The sequence below is a fragment of the Dermacentor variabilis genome, chromosome 2, assembly GCF_050947875.1.
Source record: "Dermacentor variabilis isolate Ectoservices chromosome 2, ASM5094787v1, whole genome shotgun sequence".
NCBI classification, from domain to species: domain Eukaryota; kingdom Metazoa; phylum Arthropoda; class Arachnida; order Ixodida; family Ixodidae; genus Dermacentor; species Dermacentor variabilis.
The window spans coordinates 208,366,400-208,387,347 of record NC_134569.1 but is presented as its reverse complement, the minus strand read 5'-3'; the positions used below and the strand labels follow the sequence as shown (position 1 = coordinate 208,387,347).

General features: G+C 49.8%; 3 non-coding genes across 3 annotated transcripts; all 3 read right to left on the bottom strand.

Annotated features, from left to right (window-relative positions):
* Positions 1-9,808: 9,808 nt before the first annotated feature.
* Positions 9,809-9,972, bottom strand: LOC142573392 (U1 spliceosomal RNA). Its single transcript, XR_012826303.1, has one exon. It is a non-coding gene; the product is annotated as a U1 spliceosomal RNA (small nuclear RNA).
* Positions 9,973-10,797: 825 nt separating this feature from the next.
* Positions 10,798-10,868, bottom strand: TRNAG-GCC (transfer RNA glycine (anticodon GCC)). The gene has a single exon. It is a non-coding gene; the product is annotated as a tRNA-Gly (tRNA).
* Positions 10,869-11,738: 870 nt separating this feature from the next.
* TRNAG-GCC (transfer RNA glycine (anticodon GCC)) lies at positions 11,739-11,809 on the bottom strand. The gene has a single exon. It is a non-coding gene; the product is annotated as a tRNA-Gly (tRNA).
* Positions 11,810-20,948: the final 9,139 nt, after the last annotated feature.

Below are 20,948 nucleotides of genomic sequence, written 5' to 3'. Positions count from 1 at the left end.
CTCGAATTCCGCATGTTTGGTGATCACCTACTAATTTAGTAATGACTGTCTGCAATCTATTTGTCAGTATTTCTGCAAATATATTATAATCCACGTTACATAACGATATCGGCCTATATCCGTTTACTCTCTTTATTGTTTCATCATCAGTGCTTTTTGGTATTCAGGTTGTGTGGCCCTGATAGAAAGATGGAGGAAGCTCACCATATTGATAGGCTTCCTCGAAAAGCTGCTCCAGAAAAGGACACAGGAATTCCTGAAAATTTATATAAAATTCAGCACTAAGGCCATCAGGACCAGGCGCCTTGTTCTTCTGCAGCGTTTCGACGACAAAATTAATTTCTTCTCGAGTTATTGGCCCATCAACGCCGAGTCGATCATCTTCTTCTAAGTGTGGCATAAGCGAAATAAACTGATCAGCGTTTTCTTCGTATCCATTCTGAGGCTTAACTGCAGCGAAAAGATCTTTATAGTGAGCTTCAAATAGGCTTATTATTTGGGACGTGTCTGTGTATATAGACCCACCAGACTCAATTTGTAATATTTGCTTGGAAAGCGCGTATCGCTTCTCATCAGCGAGAGCACTTTTTGTGGGCTGTTCCTCTGTGAAGCGAGTCGTGCGTGAACGCACCATTGCTCCTTTGTACATTTCCGTCTCATATTTCTGTATTTGTGCGCGAACTGTGTTTATTTCATAGCTATACAACCCTGGTTCCTGGCTTTCGAAAGCGTGCAGCTTGTGAAGCAGATCATGAAGGTAATGCTTTTCAGCTTTTTTTCTTTGAGACAGCTCACATGAAATGGCAATCGCCTCATTTTTTACTCTATTTTTGAACATTTCCCATTGAGCAAAGAAAGGAAGCTGTTGACATTGTGTTATTTCTAGCCATAATTTTTTCACTATGTTTACAAAACTTTCCTCTCGCAAAAGTTGTGTATTAAGTTTCCACAGTTCCCAGTTTGGAGCAAACCTGCGAAATTTTCGGGGACCCCATGAAACAGCTACTAAACAGTGGTCTGTGAAAAATACAGGCTTCACAGCGTAGTTGTGAATGTTAGACCAGAGATTCGTCGAAACATACACACGATCAAGTCGAGCATGGTAGACGCCTTGAGAGTGCGTGAACCGCACCCAAGATGGTGTGTAGGCGCCCACGTCTATTAGATTGTGATCTTCCGTTAACTGATGCAGGAAAGTAGCACTTGCATCATAACGATTAGTTAGGTATGAGCGGTCTCTGGAATGACAAACACAGTTGAAGTCTCCCAACAGTACCAAATTTCTATCAGTATCTAGGAGCGGAGCAAGTGAGAGGAAGAAAGCCTTCCTGTCACTCACTTTTGAGGGAGCATAAACGCAAATAAATCGCCAATTACGGGAATGAAAAGAGAGGTCACAGCATATAAGGCGGCCTTCCCCATCAACACGCAGCGACAATGAAGAATGATGTAGCTGCTTTCTGACTAACAAAAAGCATCCAGCGGAAGCACCACCTGCTTGGCTAATAGACACCTCGTAATCAGTTTGAAAAGTTTGCAGCGCAAGGTTGACATCACCAGCAGACGATATCTTTGTCTCTTGCACTGCACCAACATCAACTTCGTGCTGCCTAAGCACGTGAAGTAACTGCTGCTGACGCCTTATATTCCTCAGCCCACGTACGTTGAGTGTCGCTACACATAAGGAGAGGGTGAAGGCGGTAGCCATTTTGCTCACCTAAAGCTTTTGTGTTTGACCGCCCTTGGCCACAGGTAAATCTGTGGTCTTGCTCCCTTTGGACTTCTTTGTGGCACTCTCCTGACTACGCTGATAAAACCGGCGCGGCACATTATCACCAGGAGAGGGAGTTCGCTGAGCACTAGGAGACACTTTCTCGGGCGCCTGTAGTGCACTTTCTGTTGCTTCGTCGTTGCAAGGTGCCGGACGTTTCCTTGCCTGACTTATGTCCATCACCTCTTTCTCTTCTTCCTTGTCATCAGGGGGCTTTTCTTTAAGGCTTGCTAGGCCAGGTGGGCAAACTGAGTCATCCTCGCCGGTAGTTTCGCTAGTATGACTTGAGCTGTTATGTCTGGTTGGCATTGGCTTCAAGGACTCCTGGTCTTCGTCCCTTATGCCACCTGTAGACTCTCCGGTGGCATCTACTACCTCTGTAGAATCCATGAGATGGTCCAGTTGTGGCTCGTCTGCGCTATATTGACCAGAACGAAGCTTATTAGCGTAGGTGGACACGCAGGCGTCCGCTGAGTGACCAAATCGGTGGCACTGTAAGCATCTCGGTGTTCTGCATTGTCGTCGAACGTGTCCCACGCGCTTGCAACGAAGGCACAGCGGAGGCCTACCGGGGATAAGTACGAAGCACTGGTGTCCATAAATGGACATAATGTGCGGTATTGAGGTTAGGGTGATAGTGTCCTTGAGCACCAGAGAAACCTCCCGGTTTGTTGCCACCCACTGTTCCATGCCAGTGCATCTCCATACTTCTCTCTCCACCGACTTCACCTGACCATAGGCCTGGAACGCCTCTTCAACGCATCGTGGTTCAAGGTGAGGTGGAGGCCATAGTAATTTAAGCTTCATGTTTTTAGTCTCCGGATCTATCACCATGCACTTCAGCCCTTTGACACGGAGCTCACCACAGGCGACGAGAGTCTGTTTTGCCGCACTACTAGCGCAAGTAACCATCCATACATGGCTAATTTGATACTGTCCGACACCTACAATATCTGAAGTGTTCACTACCTCAAGCAGAGCGTCTCGGAAGTCGGGAGCACGGTATGGTCTGCCACTCCAGTCCGCATGAAAGAAAATAGAATTCAAAATATCGTTACCGGTTGGTAGACGCGGGAGGACAACTTTGTAGCTTGCATCTTCGTTCAAAAACGGGGTCGTCGATCCTCGGCCTGGGGCCGATACGCTGTTTCCAGCAGAGAGCATTTTAGAGCACAGCCGTTCCACACAGCAATAGCAATACACAAAACAAAACATAAAAGATACAATGAACACGTCGTATTGACATAAACAGCCTGGTAGGGGGCTGGCTTCGCCACATTAAAATTCATTTAGAGCCATCAATGGCTCAATCCTTGACAGCCACTCGGGGGTATCGCCACCGGCCTTCAATATCTCAACAAACCGATGCACAGTTTAACGGAAATAAATTCGCGTAGGTCGTGCGTCGGGATCGCAGTAGTATCCTGCCATTCGAGAGCGCCAAATACTGTGGAGGCCAATTAACATTATTAAATCAAACGGAAAACCATCGTCGTTAGTAATGGGTAGATACCGTATTCCATGAGGGTCGAGGGGAAATTGTTTCTTTAACGTTCTTTGTAGTACGTCCCAAAAAAATACCCCTCCCCAACAATAAAGAAAAACGTGATCTATTGTTTCTGGTTGTTTGCAGATAAGGCAGTGAGATCCCCATGGAAGAAATAAGCCCTTTTCCTGTAAAAACATTCTTACTGGCAACGTTGCAGTGTGTACGTTAAAAAAGAGGTCCCTACCAGGGCCTCCACTGTACAAGGCTCTGTACATTGGCTCCGGCAGAACAACGGCACACAAATCCTTGTACTATATTTTTGTTTGACAGTACATAAATATTCGTTTGAAAATCTCGTTGCAAGGAATCGTACACTTGCGACAACTTCTCTAAAATATCCAAAAATGCCTCCCGTGAGTGTTTCGGTTGAAACAACAAAGTCTGGCAGCGCGCGCCCGAGCCTTACTTGGCATGCGGTACGCAAAAAAGGATCGCTGACGTCGCGAAGGAAAAGAAATCTGTTAACAATCTGCCGCAAGAAAAGGTGTCCCAGGCCCAATCCACCATTCTTGACTCCCCTGAACAAATTTGTTCGGCTGGACCTTTCCCATTGCGCATCCCACACGAAAATGGCGAAAATTCTATGCAGCTTCTGTACATTGGACCTTGCACAATGTAACACCTGCATTACATACCACAGCCTACTAATAAAGAACAGATTGCACACGGTAGCTCTAGCAAAAATCGATAAGTTCGTTGCTTTCCACCTTTCCACGTGTATCATGCGTCTGCGCTGTCCAATATGTCGCGCTATCACGGTAGCATCCAAGAGGTACTCCCAAGTACTTCGTTGGGGTCGTAACCCAGGACACGTTTGCAAAGCGGTCGGGCGTCGATTGCCATTCTCCGTGCCAGAGCCCTAGTGATTTTGCTGAGTTCACTCTGCTGCCGGTGACTTGGCAAAAGTTCTCTACACATTTAATAGCCTCAGTTACACCTTCCCTACTTTGTTGGAAAAACCGCCACATCATCCGCATATGCCAACAGCTTGACTTCCGCTGCTTGCAACCGAAAGCCAGGAATTGTCTGTTTTTTCACGATGTTTAAGGACATCGCCTCTATGTAGATGCAAAACAAAAGAGGGCTGAGGGGACAACCCTGGCGTACCGACCGCTGCACGCTAATGGGTGCCCCCAGACTCTGGTCAACGATCAATCTCGTCGTGCAGTTCCGATACGCCAGGGCGACACCCTCGCGAAGAACAGAACCAACGTTAACATGGTCTAGTATGCAAAGCAAAATTTCATGCGCGACACAGTCGAAAGCTTTTTCAAGGTCTAGTTGCAAGATGGCCACGCGGCTATTTGTAATATCGCAGCACTCCAGCACGCATCTTGCTGTGTGAATATTAGTCGTAATAGATCGTCCCTTAATCCCGCACGTTTGATGCGGTCCAACGATTTCCTGGATTACCGACTGTAATCTTCGCGCTAAAACTTTCATATAAATTTTGTAATCCACATTTGTGGGTGCGATTGGCCGGTACGCTGTTACTTGTCGTAACTTCTCTGCTTCGTCAGTTTTGGAGATTAAGACGGTGTGTGATCTTGCATAAGACGGAGGCAATTCGTTAATTTCGTAAGCTTCATTAAACACTAACGTCAATATTGGCGCGATTCCATGCTTAAAAGCTTTGTAAAACGCCGCGCTTAACCCGTCCGGTCCTGGCGATTTACCAGGATTTAAATTGTCTATCGCCGTTTCTACCTCTGATTCGGTTATTGGCAGCTCCAACCTATCCTTCTGCTCATCGTTGAGTCGCGGCAGTGCCCCAAGGAACTTATGCTTAAACGTGTTCGTGTCGGCAACATGTAAAGCGAACAACGCCTGATAGTACTGAAAAAAAAAAATGCACGCTTAATGTGTTCGTTATCATCCGATAAGACGCCTCCCCATTCTATGTTGTCTATGTGATTTCGACGAGCGTGGGCTTTTTCAATTCCGAGCGCTCGTTGACGGCGTCTCCCCTGCAGCTACATGTTCCGCTCTCGCCCAGACCAGCGCGCCACGATAACGCTCCTCTTCTATCACTTCAACTTTTTGTTTCGTTTTCCTAATGTCATCGATCCGTTTACCAGGCGCTTCGCATTCTTTCTCGAGCAGTTTTGCAAGCATAGACCTTAGATTACGTTCATTTAGTTTCTCCTCGTACGCCATAGGACAAGACCGCTCTATTGCTTTTATTTTAAGTTGTTCCTTACAAAGCTCCCACTGTTGCCATGTTTTCAGTTCATTATTCGGCTCTATTTTGCCGATTTCTTCAATTACCGCACGGTTGAAAGCATCGTCTTTAATCAGCTTGTTATTTATCTTCCACAGTTCCCAGCTAAAAGCACTGCCACGTTTTTTTTTGCCCCAATCCCGCACTGTACTAAACAGTGGTCTGAGAAAGACACCGGCACTAATTGATAACTGTTGCATTTTGGAATCACGTCCAGACTTGCATAAATGCGGTCTAGACGGGCATGACCTGCACGCTGGAAATGTGCGTACTTCACACCCCCCGCGCCTTGCATACGCTCCGCCACATCCTCAAGGTTCCATTTGTCTATGATATGCGACAGTATCTCAGTACTTGCGTCCCTGAACCCCCGATCACTAGTCTTATCGCAAGCACTCAGGACACAGTTGAAGTCGCCCATGATAATCAGATGTTTATGGAAACTGAGACGCTGCTCAACGCTTCTAAAGAAATCGACCCTTTCATCCACAACATTTGGTGCGTACAAACATAAAACACGCCATTCTGTATCGCTGAGTCTGAAATCGACAGCAACACACCGACCTGACAAGCACGAGAAATCAGCATGCACGACCAGAGCCGGCAACTTCTTAATAAAAAGGACACAACCAGCAGATGTGCCGATGGCATGGCTTACAATAGCATAGAATCTAGACGTGAAACGTCGCACCATGCTCCCGGTCTCTTCCTCACCGTGAACTTTTGTTTCCTGCACGGCCAATATATCAATGTCGTGCTCCGTTAAAAGCCGATACACCTGACTTTGCTTTTTCTTTCCTGCCAAGCCCCTGACATTAAGTGTGGCTACCTTCAACGGAGATGCAGGAGCCATTTTCGCAAGGAAGTGAAAACGCCGAGAGCATGGTGCTTACCCTCCGCGTCTAGCGCGTGGCTAGACGCCACCGTTGATGCCGGAGCCACCCTGTGCAGGCGCCGAACCTTGCAGCGTAGGTGCTGTATCGCCGGTTCGCCTCTCAGACGAAACGTTAGGTCGCTGCCGGAGACTGGCCCGCCTGGCTTGAGTTGTTTTTGCAGGCGGCTCCTCGACGCTGGTGGCTGCCACCTTATCCCCTTCGTTGCCGGTGTGGCCATAAAGGCGCTTGTCTGGCGCGGAGACGCTGACTGCGCGGCCGCCGCTCAGGTCCGCGTTCGGCGAGCTGTTCGCTGGTTCCACGACCCTGGGTGCCGGAACGCTCTTCCCCTTCTCCGAAGCCTTCGCCCGAGACGGAGGCAATTTCTTCTCCTCGGGGTGCGTCTCTCCGTTGCTTGACTTGGTTGTGTCACCGCTGGCAGGCAATTCCTTCTCATCGCGGTGCGTCTCTCCGTTGCTTGACGTGCTTGTGTCACCACTGGCAAACCCCGGCGGGTTGGTCATTCCTGCTGGCTTGCCCACTTCTTCGGCTCCTTTAGCTGCCTCTTCCGCCTCGTCGACGTCCATCAGCAGCTCCGTCGACTTGTCTTGCGATGCCGGCTCCGTAGCCACCGCATATGTGCGGACGCAATCGCTGTCAACGTGACCATAGCGTCTGCATTTTGAGCACCGTGGCACCTTGCATTCACGTCGAACGTGGCCCGTACCACGGCAGCGTAGGCACTGCATAGGCCGCCCAGGCGCCACCAGAAGGGCCAACTCTCCTGCAACGCGTAGCTGGTGAGGTAGGTCATCGACCTTAAAACCGGGTTTCAGCTTCAGGAGCACGGTCCTCGCTGTGGACCCTTTCTCCTTGACGCCTGAGACACGCCAACGCTCCCGGGTCACTTCGTATACGTTGCCGTAAGCAGCGAGAGCCGTCCCAATGTCGTCGTCCGCCACGCCGTGCAACATCCAGTGCAGCCGTAGTTTCACCTGCTGGTTATCTGGATCGAGAGAGAGAAAAAACTTTATTTTCATGTTCGGTGGTAACGTGGAAAGGCCCTCAGTCCAGAGCCTCGCTTGCGGCATTCTTCAATGCAGCACTGATAAACGCCGCAAGGTACCGTTGGTCGTCGGCGCTGGCTGCTTCTGTCAGCCACCCGGCATGGGGTTTAGGGGAAAGATTTGTGGGGGCAGGAAGGGGAGGTGGGTGTGGTCCACAGGACCAGAGGATATGGGATGTGTTCGGGTGTTCGCCACAGTATCGGCAGGGTGGGGGATCTTCAGGTAAGAGGCCGCGGAGGAGGTGCATTCTTGCTGGTGTAGGGAGTGTTTCAGTCTGGGCCTGACGAATCAGTACACCTTGTTCACGGGTGAGCACTTTGCTGAGCTTGGGGAACTTGCGTCTTGCCTCTTGATATGGCCGCAGAAGCAGGGGAGCCCACCTTTTCGTCTGGGCTGGTCGCGGAATGCAGGGTGCCTGGTTCAAAGTCTCGCAGGCGAGCTGATTAGCTCTTTCATTTCCCGGCAGTCCGTCATGACCAGGTATCCAGATGATTTCCAGAGGACCCTGAAGGTGCTCTTGAATAAATGTCGAAGTGTGGGCAGGGAGATCGTTGTGCAACAATTTCCTGCAAGCCGCCATGGAGTCGGTAAATATGATTCTTGGGTAGGCTGAGTTACTAAGGGGCATGTGTTTGATCGCAGTTGCGATGGCTGTCAGTTCCGCTAAGGTCGGATCTGTCTCTGGGAGTAACTCAGTATGTAGAGTTTGGAGGTTGTTATTCACGACTGCTATAGCGGAGCCCCGTGCACCAACGCTAGCATCAGCGTACAAGTATATGCCGTCAGGGTGTCTTGCCGTGTACCTCTTGAAGTAGGCAACTCGCTGTCGTCGCCTCTCCTTGCCTCGTTCTGGATTCATGTGGCGCGGCAGTGGAGCTATGGTTAGAAGTTCGCGTTGTTTCGGGGGTAGTGGGCGCGTGTTCAGAAGGGGCGCAGCTTCAGGATGATGGCCGATGTTGTGGAGGATGTGCGTACCTTGACACGTGCGCTGCAAACGCAGTTCTTGGGAACGACGATGAATGCTGACTAGTTCCTCCACCGTGTTATGGAAACCGATGTCAAGTAGGAGCTTAGTGCTGGCACTAAACGGGATGCCGATGGCCAGCTTTGTCGCCTTCCTGATGAGCGCATCAAGGCGATTGATATCTTGCTTGCGGAGATTGGTATAGGGCAGGTGATAGCGCAGGCGCGACATAATTAGTGCGTTTCTTAGTTGAAGCATATCCGCCTCTTTCACTCCATTTGCTCGGTTGGAGACCCTACGCATCATGTGCAGCACCTGTTCTCCTTGTCTGAGCAGGTGATGCACCGTCGCAGCGGGACCTCCATCTTTCTGGATATGGAGACCGAGTAGCTGGATCGAAGATAATGCAGCGGCGTCCTTTTACTTCCAGTTCCTTGAGAGCGGCCAGCTTCTTAGTTGCTTCGGTGCTGTTGAGAGGAAGCTTTAGCTCGGGCCCAAATCCGACGCGGCCTATTCAAATACATGTAAAACGCAAAAACGTTTTTCTGAGATAACCCCTGGACCAATGTTGATGAAGTTTGTTGCACTTGAGAGAGAAAGCTAAATTCTAGTGAATGTTGGATGCAGAATTTCGATTTAGGGCCTGAATATTGTTTAAAAAATTTCAAATATTCGACCGTTCGATAAAAATAGAAGCACGAAGTTTACGAATTCATAGCTCTGCATCAAGGACAGATATCGCGGTTCTGCAAACGGCATCCATTAGATCATTCAAAGCGGACAAATTCGATATGTCATTTTACATCTTACGTGAATTTGTTACGTTGGTTACAAGGGCTCTGCAAAAGCTCTATGCCCATATTACTAAATTTTGATATGTGTAATTTTGAAATTGATATGTGTAACATATCAATTTAATTTTTGTCCTCTTTAGATGTACTATCAGATGCAATTCACAGAATTGTATTACCTTTTTTCGTTGTTGTGTTAGAGTTGTAAACTTGATAGTCTCGTTTGTTGAAAAATTTCCATTTGTGCTGATTTTTAATTAAAAAAAAATTGGAACTAACTCAAAAACTCGAAACCAACAGTCACTAGATTTTAAGCTTTTCTTTTAAATGCAACAAACCTCGACAAATTTGGTGCAGTGGTTGCCGAGAAAAACGAATTCTCCTTTTACACGCATTTAGATCGGAGCACCCGAGCTAAAGCTTCCACTTAAACCTGAAGTGCTTAACGACAAACAAATAGCAGCCTGCTTACGCTACGCCGAAATGGTATCAAGTCTGCGGCAACCACACATCAGCATTGTACAATGCTGCCGGACTCGCAATAGAAAACTATTTTTGGAATTTCATATGGATAGGGGGATAGCGCGAACGCAGTCCCCCACTACCAAAAATTGCATGCCCCATCTGCCCCAGTTTGGGGTAGTGGCAGGGGTCAGCACGGGCGCAGTGCAATGCCCGCGCCTCTCCCTGGGGGCACCGCCTCGCTGATCACGGTTACCCCGGCACCAGGTAAGTATGCCGAGGCAGCGTCCCGACATGGGTGCGCACCCCTGGCGATCCGACAAGCGGCGCCGGTGCGGAGCTGACGACGACTGAAGATTACTTTTGCCCCTGAAGAAATTGCGACGCGAATTTGAAGCAACTGAAAGCAGAAATGTACATGGCAAAAGTCTGTAAAGCTAAATTTAACGTAACCTGCAGCTGTACTGATAGAGGCCGCAATTTTGAGTGATTATCATGCTGGTTTCTGCGAACGCAGAGATGATGTCGCGCCACCAGAGGCGCGACCGCTGCGGTCGTTTCCCAGGTGGTCTTTTCAAAACATCATTGTTCGCATCGGGCAGCCCAAGGACGTTTTTAAAAACAGTGATCCAGCCAACCGGCGATGGAGACGACCGCTCACAACTCCAACAAGTGACGATAGACGAAACGTGTGCGTTAGGATTGAACGATTCGTTTAACTGCTCAATTGCTGTGCGGTCAATTTCTTGAAAGCATGCCCACTCGGATTTAATGTATCCTGCGCATTTCGGCAACTGCAGAGTGACATCTAAAAAAAAAAAACATGAACATGTCTATGCACAACACAATATCCCCAGATGTCCGCGAGTAAGGTACGACATAGTGCGAACGTATTGTCAGCCTGGCTTCGTCTCTTGAACTCGTGACATGTTTGACAACGCGTTGGGGCTAGCAGCATGCAGTTTGAGTGACTTCAGCCTTGCAGACGCAAAATATTCTACAGAAGATGTAAAATAGGAGTCGAACGAAAAAAAAAAATGTGGGTGATGAAAACCTCGACCTGAGAGGAAAGAACACTCACTAGAAGATAGGGGAAAAAATGCGTCGGCCGGGAATCGAACCCGGGCCACCCGCGTGGCAGGCGAGTATTCTACCACTGAACCACCGACGCGACACGGGGAGGTGGCGCCGCCGTTCTGTGTAGAGGAATGTGAGCGCCATCATAGATGGCCGTTTTGCGGTCACTGGCAGCCCCAGAAGTTATCTAGGAGACTATGGTGTCTTCTAATCGTTACTTCGGCATGGTGCCTGGGGGCTAACTCCACACGCCAGCTGCAGAAATGAATTCGCTGTTCGCCGTGGTGGCCACTGCACTGTTGAGTGGACCGTGCAAACTGCCTTTCTGTTTGCGAACTGCACTGAAGATCGAAGAAACATGTGAGCCACTAGCGGTACTTAATTAGATTGATGAGCACCTGAACAAATGAATACACTTTACTGAGAAAAGTGTGGCCCTGTGCATAAAGATACACATTGGCACATTACGTCTAGGTCCTTTGTCTTAACTTCCAATAGCATGAATTGCCGCTAATTTATTTGGCCCGGACGAATTTTTCGTTGTAAGTGCGAAGCTTTAATATTCGTTACGACTGACCCTCGGACTCCCTGAGAGATGATGATTTAATGCGAACCACCCTACCTTGTCTCAGAATAGCTCTGTAGAGAGAAATTACTTCTCCAAGGTTTCTTTCTTTCCCTCCCCCTCTTATACACTGAATGATGATTGTAAGGAAGTAGCAGCGACGAAGGCGATGTAGCCGCCTTCATTCGAATGGCAAAAAAAAAAAAAATCAGGTTATGAAAGCGTCAACATGACAAGGGAAAAAAGGTAGACACTACAAAAAAAGAAAAGCTGCGTGCAGTTTGAGTAACTGCAGCCCGGTAGACACAACATTCCACAGAACATGTAAAGATAGGAGTCGAATGCTAAAATCAAAAGACACTGACTCGAATGTAGGAAGAAAAAAAAAAAAAAAAAAGATGCGTCGGCCGGGAATCGAACCCGGGCCACCCGCGTGGCAGGCGAGTATTCTACCACTGAACCACCGACGCGATTGCAAGGCCATATTGTGGGCATGTATTTTAGCGCTTCGAATGGCAGGAAATCGATATGTAAGCACACGTGCTCGGCCAACAATATTTATTGCCCAGCGTGCCCAAATTCAATGTTTCTTTTCTTAGCGGCAACGTTCGACCTATTCAGCTCGTTCCGCTTTGTGAACCTGCACGCAGCACACGCAATAAATGTGTGACGTACGACTGAACAGAAACAAAAGGTTAATAATTTCCTCCTTGCGTACGGTTTGCCAGTTTAAAGGTGCGTACGTACTTTAACAGGAGCAGTACGTACTACTACTGGTACGAAGGACCTTGTTACATACTTTACTGGCGCGTTCGCCGCACACGATAACGACATCCAGCGCAACGACGATCTGCAAATCTATTCACACGGAACAGAACCCCGTAGTAAGTTACAAATCGTCTCTGGCGAGTGAATCGTGCACAGACGGAGACTGTACTGGGACGGAGACTGTAGCACTGGGACGGGACCCAGAGCCAGCCCCCGATCCTTCGCCGTGCGGCAATGACTGAGCGAGCCAGAGCGCCGGTTCCGCTGTATGTGCACACACTCGACTCGGACTCCGCCACTCCGCCACTCCGCCGGCGACGCCAGCCGTTAACATGGAAGTAACGGTTGAAGGACACACCGTAACCGCACAAGAGCTCCAGTCAGACGACTGGACACCAGTTATGCCTATGCCTCCCGACCGGCCAATTCGCCGAAACCACCTCAACGCTCAGACAACGCTACCTCCGAGGCAGCAAACCCGAACGCCAGGAACGCGGCGTCCGACGCAGCAGCCGCAACTAGCAGCGGCAAGACGCCGGCCCGCCTACCACCTGCAACCAAGGAGGCTCGCCTCACAGTGCAACGCAGCAAGCAACTGCCGCCACTTCCACCCAACGCTATTAGAGTGGTCGTTCGCCCACGAAGTGAAGTGCGACTCCTAGACATCCCAACACCTCGGCTCAGTAAGGCAGTGCAGACCCAGCTCCAAATCGCTCTACCGGACGACTTCTGCCTTCGCATCCACCCGACCGAGAATACTTTCACCATGGCAACAACACATTTCCCAACAGCCGAGACTCTGAAGACGCTGACCTCCCTCACCATTGGAGACCGAACCTACCCGTGCGCAGCTTACGTGGCACCCCCACCGGGGGCTACCAGAGGAGTCGTTACAAACGCCTATGACGACGAGACCCCAATGCAACTCTACCAAGACCTGGTCAGAAGAAATCCAGAGCACACCATATTAGCAGCCCGACGCATGGGAAAGACGCACTCCATCCTAATCACCTTCGACACAAGCGCAGTCCCGAACTCCATCAAATACATGGGAGCCATCCACCGCTGCACCCAATACCGCGGCAGTCCGGAAGCCTGCACAAATTGCAGACAACCGGGTCACCGTCATGACGTATGCCCAAGCCCCAAGACCAATATTTGCCCCCGCTGTGGGATACAACATCCGCAACAAGAACCTCCTTGCACGCCTAATTAGATTCTGTGCGGGGGCCCTCACCTTACCGGCACGGGATCCTGCAAGGGACGAAACCTTCACCAGACACGGAAACAGCCGAGCCACCCACAAACGCGGCATCAAGAATTGATCACATCCGGGGACAATTTTCCCCAGTTGTCGCCCAATCAACACAAGCAAGCCTGGACAGCGCCGTTGAAGCAAGCCTGGGACACTCCCCTCTCTTCTCACAAGCACATGCCATCCATGACAGCGACTCCCAATCTACAAAACGCCCTAGCAAACTCCCAGGAGGAGGCAGCGGCGGCCAAAGCGGAAGCTACAGCAGCCCGGAAAGAAGCCGCCGCCCTTCATCAACATATCGCCAAACTGGAAACCCAGATAAGTGCTCTTGCCTCTGGATCTCCCATTCCACCTGCCCCCGCTCCTGCCGCATCCCAGCCTCCCACCCCTAACCCACCCACCGCCCATACCTTACCCAGTCACTCCAACCCTACTTCCTCTCCTGATTTGCTAGCAATGGAAGCTGACACTGAACCCTCCGCAAATTCAACTCCATGGACAGCACCCACTCCCTCCACCGCTACCTCACGAGACGACATTCCAACCCTGCTTGAGTCCTTCGCTGCTCGCTTTGAGGCAAAATTGCAGGCCGCTATTACTCACATCAACCAGGAATGTGCAACCCTCAAAAACGTGGTAATCCACATAACACAAGACAATACTGCTTTTAACCAACGATTAGACGTGCTAACCCAAGGCTTCTCTGACCGATAAAGCGATCTTGAGTCCCAGCTCAATTCTTACTCAACCGCCCTCCCGAAGCAGGACCCCACCCCAAATAGACGCAAGAAGGCTAAAGCAACGGAGGGAAACGACAACCCTATGCCTGTCATAGCTCACGACTCCCCCCCCCTTTATTCCTTCCCCTGCTATCGATTCTCATGATGGCAGCTCCAAACCATAATCTTACACTCTGGCAGTGGAACTGCCGGGGCTTTCGCCAGAAGCGTCATGTGGTCCACCAACTGCTGTCCTGCGCAACGGGGCTTGACATCCTTGCCCTGCAGGAACCCTCCAACCCACTTACCCTCCCTGGCTATACTCCTATTTTGCACACATCCCCCCTACCCTCCCGGGTAGCGTTTCTAGTTAGTCGCTCAATCACCACCTTCTCCCATACCCTACCGATTCAAGACATTGATCACCTTCTAATTGAGCTTGTGCCGCAACACGCTCGAGCGAACAGTCTCTTCATCCTAAATGTATATAGCCAGCCAAAGTGCCTACAAAGCAACTTCGAACGCCTCTTTACACTTGCGAAGCGCACAGCAAACAAGTGCCCCTTACTCATTGTAGGAGACTTTAATGCCCCGCATACGGCTTGGGGTTACCCACATGACACACCGAAAGGCCGTCGTGTGTGGTTAGCAGCGCAACAAGCCGGTCTCTCTCTACTCAGCGACCCTACCTCTCCTACATGCACGGGAACCAGCGTCTGTAGAGACACTTCGCCAGACGTTACGTTCGCACATCGCCTCCCTCACGCCACATGGTGCAACATACAAGAGAATTTGGGTAGTGACCATTGCATCATCGAAATTCTCTTGAACATTCAACTACCCCGCAGACCTCCCAGAGGCTCCACTTTCACGAATTGGGACTCTTTCCGATCATGTAGAGCAGCCCGCACCTCCGCCCCCATCAAGGACATCACCGAATGGTCCAAACAACTACAAAGTGATGTCCGACTCGTAACTCGTCCCCTATGGGAGGACTACGCCAGCGACACAGTTGACTCCCACCTCCTACATTTATGGGAAGCTAAAGCAAGCCTAGAACGACGCTGGCAAAGCGTTGGAACCGGACACTTAGACGCCGCCTCGCCCATCTCAATAAAGAGATAGAGACACACGCAGCGACTCTTTCACGACAAAACTGGGAGTCACTATGCAACAAGCTAGATGGCAATATGAGTTTACCTCAGACCTGGAACCTCTTTAGACACCTAATAGACTCCGCACAGTCTAAGACTACACAAAGACACAACCTCACCAAACTCATACATACTTCCGATAAACCTCCATTGGAACTCCTTCAAGAACTTCGAAATCTGTACTTCCCCACACACCCTCCTTTAACACACCCCGACTATGCAGGCCTCCCTAACGACTTCCTCGACCAACCCATTACAGAAGCAGAAGTTCAGGCTGAACTCCAGAGACTTAACACGTGCTCAACCCCCGGTCCGGACGGGGTACATAACAAGGCACTCTGGAATCTCGACGCCGAATCCATTACGACCCTTACCGAATACTTTAACGGGTGCTGGCAAAAGGGCACCCTCCAATCGCAATGGAAAGAGGCCAAAGTCGTCTTCATACCTAAACCCGGGAAACCTCTGCTCACCTCTAACCCCAGACCCATCTCTCTGACATCTTCGGTGGGCAAACTGGTGGAACATGTACTCCAGACCAGGCTCTGCCGTTACCTAGAAGGCAATGATCTGATGCCCACCTGCGTGTTTGGATTTCGTCCTGGACTTTCCACACATGGACGTCTTCCTACAGCTAAAACATCACATTCTAGATTCTCAAACTAACGACACCAAAGCTATTCTAGGTGTGGATCTTACTAAGGCATTTGACAATGTTACACACTCAGCTATCCTACAAAACCTTACAACCTTGGGAGTCGGAGCCAGGATGTACAACTACATCCGAGACTTCCTCAGCCACCGCACAGCCACACTTACTTTCGGTGACCACAGCCTCCCAGGTATCGCACTCGGGGCACGAGGTACGCCCCAGGGAGCCGCCCTTTCCCCTATATTATTCAATATAGCACTCCTTCACCTACCCCAACAACTAGCTGAAATCCCCGACATCCATTTTAGCCTCTACGCCGACGACATCACTGTCTGGACAAACCGAGGCAGTAACGCCGAAATAGAACAACACCTACAATTGGCACTAACCACCATCGACACATATGTACGAGAGCGTGGCCTGACCTGCTCTCCCTCAAAATCGGAGCTCTTTCTATACCGCCGCAAGCAACACGATTCAGTCGTTCCTCCCATCACCATTACGCTAGGTACTCACCCCATCCCACTAGTATCAAAAATCCGAGTGCTAGGGCTAGTTATCCACTCTCATGGCGCGCACGGAGAAGTCGCAAAAAGTCTCCAAACACACGCTCAACAGACCACCCGACTGATTCGCCGCATAGCGAACCGCCGGGCTGGCTTACGCGAGGAAAACACGCTTCGCCTCACCCAGGCTTACATAATAAGCCGCACCGCATATGCTCTTCCTTACCTACCCCTTCGACAGAAGGAGAGAGATCGAGTAAACGCGCTCCTACGGAGTTGCACGAAAGCAGCTCTACACCTTCCTCCCAGCACATCCAATGAACGAGTCCTCAAACTCGGTGTCCACAACACCTTTGAGGAACTCAGAGAAGCTACCTTTACGGCACAAATATCCCGTCTGTCTAACTCAGACCCTGGCCGCACTCTGTTATCCCAATTAAGCCTAACCCCAATTACACAACCTACCGAGAGGGTCCCCCTTTCTCCTATCCTCCACTCTAACCTCAACATACCCCCTGTCCCCAAGAACATGAACCCTGAGCGAGACGGGAACCGCCGAACAGCAAGGGCTCGGGCCCTCCACAAACAGTATGGCGCGGACCATGAGGTGGTCTACGTGGACGCAGCGGAATATACGTCAGGCTCTCGTATGGCCCTGGCGGTAGCCGACAATCGAGCAAAGCTTCTAACCTCCAGTTCAATCATCACCAATTCCACCACAGAGGCAGAAGAGGCAGCCATCGCCCTTGCTCTCATCTCTTCATCTGACACCAAAATTATCACTGACTCCAAATCCACCATTCTCAACTATGCCACTGGCTACATATCCCTCACCGCTGCGCGCTTACTACGCTTCTGGTAGCCTCGGCGCCGCATAACCCTAATCTGGGTCGGTATAACGTAAAACTATTCCGTTCTGTTTCTATTCCAACATGGCCGACACCGCTCGCTCATTGGTCGAATTTTTTGAGGCCGCGCCCATTTTTCCTGCCTGTCAAGCGACGTCAGGAATGCACAAAAACTGCCACGTCAAAGTGACGTTTACGCACTCATTATGCTAGATTATGCCGAACAAACCCGGCAAATTCGTGGAATAACCGGTGAGTGCCCCGTTCCGTTTGGAATAGAAAAAAATGGCGGCCTTCGTGATTGCGTTGGCGGCGGCGGCGGCTCGTCAGTCCGGGCGCGGGAGGAGGGAGCCCGAAGATGCGTTTGACATGCCAGACGATCAGTTTCGGCGGCACTTTCGCCTGAAGAAAGAAACTGTGCGGTGGCTGTGCGACGAACTGGCGGAGGAACTCGGAGGCGTGAGAACTTCAGCGCTGTCGGTGGAGCGGCAAGTGTTGTGCGCGTTGCGATTCTTCGCAACGAGCAGCTTTCAAGCCTCGGTAGGGAGCGAGGAGACGATCGGCGTGACCCAGCCTGCGGTCAGCAAGTGTGTGCGACGCGTGGCGGAGGCAATCGTCCACGCCGGGGCCCGCAACAAGTGGGTCCATTTCCCGAGGACGTCGGAGGAGAAGGCGGCAGTGAAGGAAGGGTTCCTTCGACGCGGCTCCATTCCCGGCGTCATCGGATGCGTGGACGGCAGCCTTATAGCCATCATCGCACCGAAGGGCGAGCAGAAGGCAGCATTCATGTGCCGCAAAGGCTACTACGCCCTCAACACAATGTTCGTAAGTGTCTTCATTTTTGTCTAATTTGCCTGTCATAGCAACGCGTGGCTTATGCTGCTGCTGTGCACGCTCTCGTCAGATCTGCGACGCAGGCATGCGGATCCTCGCCGTCGACCCTCTGCGACCGGGGTCAGACCACGACGCCCACGTCTGGAGAACTACGTGGTTGCGTCGTCGGTTCCTGGAGGGGCATATTGCCAAGGCCGGCGAACACCACCTCGGTGAGCAGCGGGAAAATTTTGTACAGTTGCAATTCTGGCAGCATGCAGCAAAGCGTGCTCGCGCCGTAGGAGAATATTGAAGCCCGAACCCCTTATGTCATAGTCAGGTTATTAAGCATAGGCGAGATGTAGAAATTTTCCAATGATATCTGCACGAAACAAAGTGACAACACACCTGCGTCGTACTTTAAACTAATTTTTAATGTGAGTGTACAGTGCACGCGTTGTCACATTCTTTTTTACACTGACCGTCATTTGTGAATGGAGGCTACACAAAGAGCTGCCTTGCTGCAAATAGAGATGCTATGTCCCAGCTATTGTTATCTGTGATCGCAGCTGCGTCAGGTGCTCAGCCTGTATATTTCTTTATTGCAGCCTTTCTGTAGTAGGTGCATTTTACATGACCCATGCTTCGCCTACTAAACTTTGTGCAGAGTTCATACCATGTTTTATGATCCTGCAGGTGACAGCGGCTACCCCCTGGAACCATGGCTCCTGACCCCAGTCACAGGCCACCCTCCCATACACACTGCAGAAGGCAGGTACAACACTGCACATGCTGCCATGCGGTCCGTAGTGGAGCGGTGCATTGGGCTTCTGAAGAGCCGCTTTCGCTGCCTTCAGCGGTACCGCGCCCTCCACTACGAGCCAGAACGCGCTGCCAACATCGTTGCAGCATGTGCAGTGTTGCACAACTTGTGTCTTGATGAAGGTGACGTGTTGTTGGATGATGTTAGTGATGACAGCAGCAACAGCAGCAGTGACGATGAAAGTGGCAACCCCTCCCCACAGAGAGTTCCCCGAGTGAGGGCATCACGCATAATGTACCTGAGAGGCTGTGCTGCCCGGGATAGGGTTATTAGCTCATTTGGCACGACACGGCAGCAGCACCAGCACTACCTGAAAAGGGTGCGAAGGCGGCTGCGTCGACAGCAGCAATAAACACGTGCCTGACACTGCAGGCAGGTGTTTATTACTGCTGTCTACACACCTAATAGAGAGCAGGAACCAATGTGAAGAAATGTGTGCAATTAGTGGATAGCGTGCTGTTTTTTTAACAAATCTGCTCAATCATAACCAGTGTTTTCACGTGTCCTCTGCCAGTGAGCTGTTACTACCGGAGATGATTGCATCATTCCACTGTGACACTACATGAGAGCCTTTCGTTTAGTACCTGTGGATAGAACACTTTGTGTTCATCAGCAGAATGTTGTAGCCACTTCTCTGGGCAGCTGGGGTTTGCCAAATGATTTGCTGCTGCTGCTGTTGCTTCTGTCATCACCGACACTGTCACCGCCATCTGCACTGTGCATGGGAGGCTGGTCTTCGTCTCCTCGCTTCCTATTTGGGCTGCTGCCAAGCACAACACTTCTCGCTCCACCATGTGTACTGTTCTCACGCACCTTGTAGGTCCTGCGCTATTTTGCCACACAGCCACCGCACAGTTCCTTGACAGAAGGCCAAGTTATGCTGAAAACAATCGCCTGGCATGTCGAGCGCGTTCTTCTCCCTTGGGAGAGCGTACATATGTAAATAAAGTTGTGAAATTGAAGGAACACAAATTGTAAATAGTCATTTCAAGTGCCACTTGTATTGTTTAAAATCGTTTATTTATATCTGCATTGTAAATAAAACCATGTGATCCATCTTCAATGCCATCTTTCATCAAAGCAAATGACAGACAAGTACACAGAGCATGGCTTCATGGCGCCAAAATAGCCGTGTGGTGTTCACTACATGGGACCCAGTACAACACCAGTGGCAGATGTTAAATTGCATAAATATGACACGAGCATAATGATATTTTTTTGAACTCGCAGACAACCATTTATCTTCATCCAGCAACTTAACAGCAAGAAAGATGTCTTGTCTATTATGTAGTTGGCATGTTTGTAGTACAAAACAGTTTCTTTTCAATGACTAGTGCCGTAATAAGATCACAGTATAAAGCAGCCATGACATGCTTTTAAGGAACAAGTGAGAAAATGCTTGGCACTTCAACAGTATTTCATATAACGGCTGCAAGAGCAGCCTGGCAGCGAATGTCAAAATAGCGGCCACATTGATGGCTCCGTTACGTATGTCGCAAACTGTGCTGTACTACAATGGGGACTAGATTGTGTTGCTATCATAGGTAAGGACACCTGAAATATCACAATAACCATCACAAGTAACAGGTGCTTGGTGTTAACAAAAATACCAATTCGGCCACTTTGCGTAGGCACGAATGGTTTGACATTGCAAACATGACATACATATGGCATGAAAATTGATTTCCAGTTATCACAGCATTGTAGTTATTAAGTGCACCTGTATGGTGTGCGAGACAATGCCGTAGTTGCCGTAAAAGTGATTGCATAGTGTATCTTCCGTGGAAGAACGGTGCACATTGGAACATATCAGTAACAGCAAAACAAAAGTGAACAACACCTAATAAAAATATGGCAAAAATTGTACATATAAGTTACACCGTTTCACTTGGTCAAATAATAATACACACGATAAGGAATGAACTTGGGGAAAAAATACGGTAAGGAACAGAAACGCAAAAATATGGCAAAAATTGTACATATAAGTTATACCGTCTCACTTGGTCAAATAATAATACACACAATAAGGAATGAACTTGGGGAAAAAATACGGTAAGGAACAGAAACG